This window comes from Melanerpes formicivorus, unplaced genomic scaffold, assembly GCF_026170545.1.
Source record: "Melanerpes formicivorus ecotype bairdi unplaced genomic scaffold, bMelFor1.0.p_v2 SCAF_237, whole genome shotgun sequence".
Lineage (NCBI taxonomy): Eukaryota > Metazoa > Chordata > Aves > Piciformes > Picidae > Melanerpes > Melanerpes formicivorus.
Genome location: NW_027142589.1, coordinates 212501 through 217884, shown reverse-complemented (window position 1 = coordinate 217884; position 5384 = coordinate 212501).

The window sequence follows — 5384 nt, the reverse complement described above, 5'->3', positions numbered from 1 at the left end:
CACCCCAGGCCGCACCAGAAGCCTCCCCCGCACGCTCTGCAGGCTTCTCCGCCACCACAGGCCGCACCAGAGGATCTTTTGCACCTCTCTGGACGCCACCCAGAGACTCCAGGCCGCACCAGAGGCCCCCCCCCCCAACCATTTACAGGCTGCAGTGCCAGCCTAGGCCCCGCTGGCAGCCTCCCTTGTCTGCTTTGGAAGGCCTCCCATCCACTCCAGACCTGCCTGGAGGCCTCCCTCGACTGCTCCCGGGGCCCTCGAAGCCACCCTAGGCCTTTCTGGAGGACCTGCTCGACCGCTCGGGCGGCTTCTGACGCACCCTCGGCCATCCGGCGCCCAGCAGCTCCCAGGGCCAGGCACCGGCCTCCCCCTCCGGCCGCCCCTGGGGCCGGGGGTGGCTCGGACTCGGCGCCCCCAACGTGTCGTCCCGTCCCCCCCCCGCCCCGCACCGCCGAACATTCGCTGCAGCCGAGGGCTTGCCGCTCGACGCCTACCCCACCCGCCCAGCCCCCCGCTGCGGCCCGGCGCTGCCCCGGCCGCTGCGCCCCGCCTCTCATCGCTCCCCCCACCCGGCAACCGGCCGCCGGGCACGGCAAGTCCCAGGGCAGGGAACAGGTGCTGCCGGGACCCCGTGCTGGCTGCCGGCTTCCCGGGGCTGCCCCGGGCACGGACAGGTCGCCCCCCCCGCCCCGGCGAATGTTCACCGAACCGGCTGCCGGCTGCCTTCGAGCACCCCCCGCCCCCCGCCACTATCGTCCCCCCCGCCCCCCCTCCGCCTCCGCTGCCGCTTCTCCCCGCACCGCCTCCACTGCCTCCCCCCGCCGCCGGCGAACGAGTCGCCGGATCCGTAGGGTGCCGGGAGCCCGAACGGCGAGCGGCTCCGGCTGCTGCCGGGACCGCGGGGATTCGAGCCGCTCCGGCCGCGGCCGGGACCCCGTGCCGGAAGCCGGCATCCCGGGACGGCCCCGGGACGGCCCCGGTCGCCGGCCGGGTGACGTTCAGCGAAGCGGCTGCCGCCAGTCTTTGGGCCTCCCCCGTGCCGGGGCCGCGGGGCTTCGAGCCGGTCCGGCCGCGGCCGGGATCCGGGGCCGGACGATGGCTTCCCGGGCCGGTCCCGGTCGCCTCCCGGGTGACGTTCACCGAAGCGGCTGCCGGCTGTCTTCGAGCCCCTCCCCCCCTCCGCCTCCGCGGCCGCTTCTGCCCGCACCCCCTCCACTGCCTCCCCCCGCCGCCCGCGAACGAGTCGCCGGATCTGTAGGGTGCCGGGAGCCCGAACGGCGAGCGGCTCCGGCTGCTGCCGGGACCGCGGGGATTCGAGACGGTCCGGCCGCGGCCGGGACCCCGTGCCGGAAGCCGGCATCCCCGGACAGCCCCGGGACGGCCCCGGTCGCCGGCCGGGTGACGTTCAGCGAAGCGGCTGCCGGCTGTCTTCGAGCCCCCCCCCCTCCGCCTCCGCTGCCGCTTCTGCCCGCACCGCCTCCACTGCCTCCCCCCGCCGCCGGCGAACGAGTCGGCGGATCCGTAGGGTGCCGGGAGCCCGAACGGCGAGCGGCTCCGGCTGCTGCCGGGACCGCGGGGATTCGAGCCGCTCCGGCCGCGGCCGGGACCCCGTGCCGGAAGCCGGCATCCCGGGACGGCCCCGGGACGGCCCCGGTCGCCGGCCGGGTGACGTTCAGCGAAGCGGCTGCCGCCAGTCTTTGGGCCTCCCCCGTGCCGGGGCCGCGGGGCTTCGAGCCGGTCCGGCCGCGGCCGGGATCCCGGGCCGGACGATGGCTTCCCGGGCCGGTCCCGGTCGCCTCCCGGGTGACGTTCACCGAAGCGGCTGACGGCTGTCTTCGAGCCCCCCCCCCCCCTCCGCCTCCGCGGCCGCTTCTGCCCGCACCCCCTCCACTGCCTCCCCCCGCCGCCCGCGAACGAGTCGCCGGATCTGTAGGGTGCCGGGAGCCCGAACGGCGAGCGGCTCCGGCTGCTGCCGGGACCGCGGGGATTCGAGCCGCTCCGGCCGCGGCCGGGACCCCGTGCCGGAAGCCGGCATCCCCGGACAGCCCCGGGACGGCCCCGGTCGCCGGCCGGGTGACGTTCACCGAAGCGGCTGCCGGCTGTCTTCGAGCCCCCCCCCCCCCTCCGCCTCCGCTGCCGCTTCTGCCCGCACCCCCTCCACTGCCTCCCCCCGCCGCCGGCGAACGAGTCGGCGGATCCGTAGGGTGCCGGGAGCCCGAACGGCGAGCGGCTCCGGCTGCTGCCGGGACCGCGGGGCTTCGAGCCGCTCCGGCCGCGGCCGGGACCCCGTGCCGGAAGCCGGCATCCCGGGACGGCCCCGGGACGGCCCCGGTCGCCGGCCGGGTGACGTTCAGCGAAGCGGCTGCCGCCAGTCTTTGGGCCTCCCCCGTGCCGGGGCCGCGGGGCTTCGAGCCGGTCCGGCCGCGGCCGGGATCCCGGGCCGGACGATGGCTTCCCGGGCCGGTCGCCGGTCGCCTCCCGGGTGACGTTCACCGAAGCGGTTGACGGCTGTCTCCGAGCCCCCCCCCCCCCCCCTCCGCCTCCGCTGCCGCTTCTGCCCGCACCTCCTTCACTGCCTCCCCCCGCCTCCCGCGAACGAGTCGCCGGATCCGTAGGGTGCCGGGAGCCCGAACGGCGAGCGGCTCCGGCTGCTGCCGGGACCGCGGGGATTCGAGCCGGTCCGGCCGCGGCCGGGACCCCGTGGCGGAAGCCGGCATCCCGGGACGGCCCCGGGACGGCCCCGATCGCCTCCTGGGTGACGTTCACCGAAGCGGCTGCCGGCTGTCTTCGAGCCCCCCCCCCCCTCCGCCTCCGCTGCCGCTTCTCCCCGCACCCCCTCCACTGCCTCCCCCCGCCGCCGGCGAACGAGTCGGCGGATCCACACCGTCCCGAGAGCCCGAGGCGGCGGCACCCAGTGCGGGTCCGGCCGAGGCCGGGACCCCGTGCCTGTCGCAGGCTTCCCGGGACGGCCCCGGAACGGCCGCGGTCGCCGGCCGGGTGACGTTCTCCGAAGCGGCTGCCGGCTGTCTTCGAGCCCCCCCCCCCCCCTCCGCCTCCGCTGCCGCTTCTGCCCGCACCTCCTTCACTGCCTCCCCCCGCCGCCGGCGAACGAGTCGCCGGATCCGTAGGGTGCCGGGAGCCCGAACGGCGAGCGGCTCCGGCTGCTGCCGGGACCGCGGGGATTCGAGCCGCTCCGGCCGCGGCCGGGACCCCGTGCCGGAAGCCGGCATCCCGGGACGGCCCCGGGACGGCCCCGATCGCCTCCTGGGTGACGTTCACCGAAGCGGCTGCCGGCTGTCTTCGAGCCCCCCCCCCCCCTCCGCCTCCGCTGCCGCTTCTCCCCGCACCCCCTCCACTGCCTCCCCCCGCCGCCGGCGAACGAGTCGGCGGATCCATACCGTCCCGAGAGCCCGAGGCGGCGGCACCCAGTGCGGGTCCGGCCGAGGCCGGGACCCCGTGCCTGTCGCAGGCTTCCCGGGACGGCCCCGGAACGGCCGCGGTCGCCGGCCGGGTGACGTTCTCCGAAGCGGCTGCCGGCTGTCTTCGAGCCCCCCCCCCCCCCTCCGCCTCCGCTGCCGCTTCTGCCCGCACCTCCTTCACTGCCTCCCCCCGCCGCCGGCGAACGAGTCGCCGGATCCGTAGGGTGCCGGGAGCCCGAACGGCGAGCGGCTCCGGCTGCTGCCGGGACCGCGGGGATTCGAGCCGCTCCGGCCGCGGCCAGGACCCCGTGCCGGATGCCGGCATCCCGGGACGGCCCCGGGACGGCCCCGGTCGCCGGCCGGGTGACGTTCAGCGAAGCGGCTGCCGCCAGTCTTTGGGCCTCCCCCGTGCCGGGGCCGCGGGGCTTCGAGCCGGTCCGGCCGCGGCTGGGACCCCGTGCCTGTCGCAGGCTTCCCGGGACGGCCCCGGAACGGCCGCGGTCGCCGGCCGGGTGACGTTCACCGAGGCGACTGCCGGCTGTCTTCGAGCCCCCCCCCCCCCTGCCGGAGCCGCGGGGATACGAGCCGGTCCGGCCGCGGCCGGGACCCCCGTGCCGGAAGCCGGCATCCCGGGACGGCCCCGGGACGGCCCCGATCGCCTCCTGGGTGACGTTCACCGAAGCGGCTGCCGGCTGTCTTCGAGCCCCCCCCCCCTCCGCCTCCGCTGCCGCTTCTCCCCGCACCCCCTCCACTGCCTCCCCCCGCCGCCCGCGAACGAGTCGCCGGATCTGTAGGGGGCCGGGAGCCCAAGGCGGCGAGCGGCTCCGGCTGCTGCCGGGACCGCGAGGCTTCGAGCCGGTCCGGCCGCGGCCGGGATCTCGTGCCGAACGTCGTCTTCCCGGGACGGTCCCGGGAGGGCCCCAGTCTCCTCCCGGGTGACGTTCACCGAAGCGGCTGCCGGCTGTCTTCGAGCCCCCACCCCTGCCGTGGCCGCGGGGATTCGCCCCGGTCCGGCAGCTGACGGTTCCCTGTGTCGGACGCCGGCTTCCCGGGACTGCCCCGGGACAGCCCCGGTCGCCTCCCGGGTGACGTTCACCGAAGCTGCTGCCGCCTGTCTTTGTCCCCCCCCCCCGTGCTCTCCCTCAGGCGGGAGGTAGACGTGCTCTCCCTCGGCGAGTAGACGTGCTCTCCCTCGGCGAGTAGACGTGCTCTCCCTCGGCGAGTAGACGTGCTCTCCCTCGGCGAGTAGACGTGCTCTCCCTCGGCGAGTAGACGTGCTCTCCCTGGGCGAGTAGACGTGCTCTCCCTGGGCGAGTAGACGTGCTCTCCCTGGGCGAGTAGACGTGCTCTCCCTGGGCGAGTAGACGTGCTCTCCCTGGGCGAGTAGACGTGCTCTCCCTGGGCGAGTAGACGTGCTCTCCCTCGGCGAGTAGACGTGCTCTCCCTGGGCGAGTAGACGTGCTCTCCCTCGGCGAGTAGACGTGCTCTCCCTGGGCGAGTAGACGTGCTCTCCCTGGGCGAGTAGACGTGCTCTCCCTGGGCGAGTAGACGTGCTCTCCCTGGGCGAGTAGACGTGCTCTCCCTGGGCGAGTAGACGTGCTCTCCCTCGGCGAGTAGACGTGCTCTCCCTCGGCGAGTAGACGTGCTCTCCCTGGGCGAGTAGACGTGCTCTCCCTCGGCGAGTAGACGTGCTCTCCGCGGAGATCGCGCTTGTCGCCAAGGGGTCGCTGTTGCGCTCTGCCTCCGCCTACGTCATCGTACAAGCCGGCGTGATTTCTGCGACCTGCCGCTGGGCGGAGGTCGGCTGGTTGTGCGCTCGCGGAGCTGACGGCCCTCCAGTTCCGTATATGAGGGAACAAGCGACGCCGAGCACTCCCAGGGCAGCGCTGCCGAGCGGCTGCTCCAAGCCACCCGCCAGGCGGCTGGGCAGGGGTCCGTCTGGCTTCTCGGTGGCTTTCGCCCGGG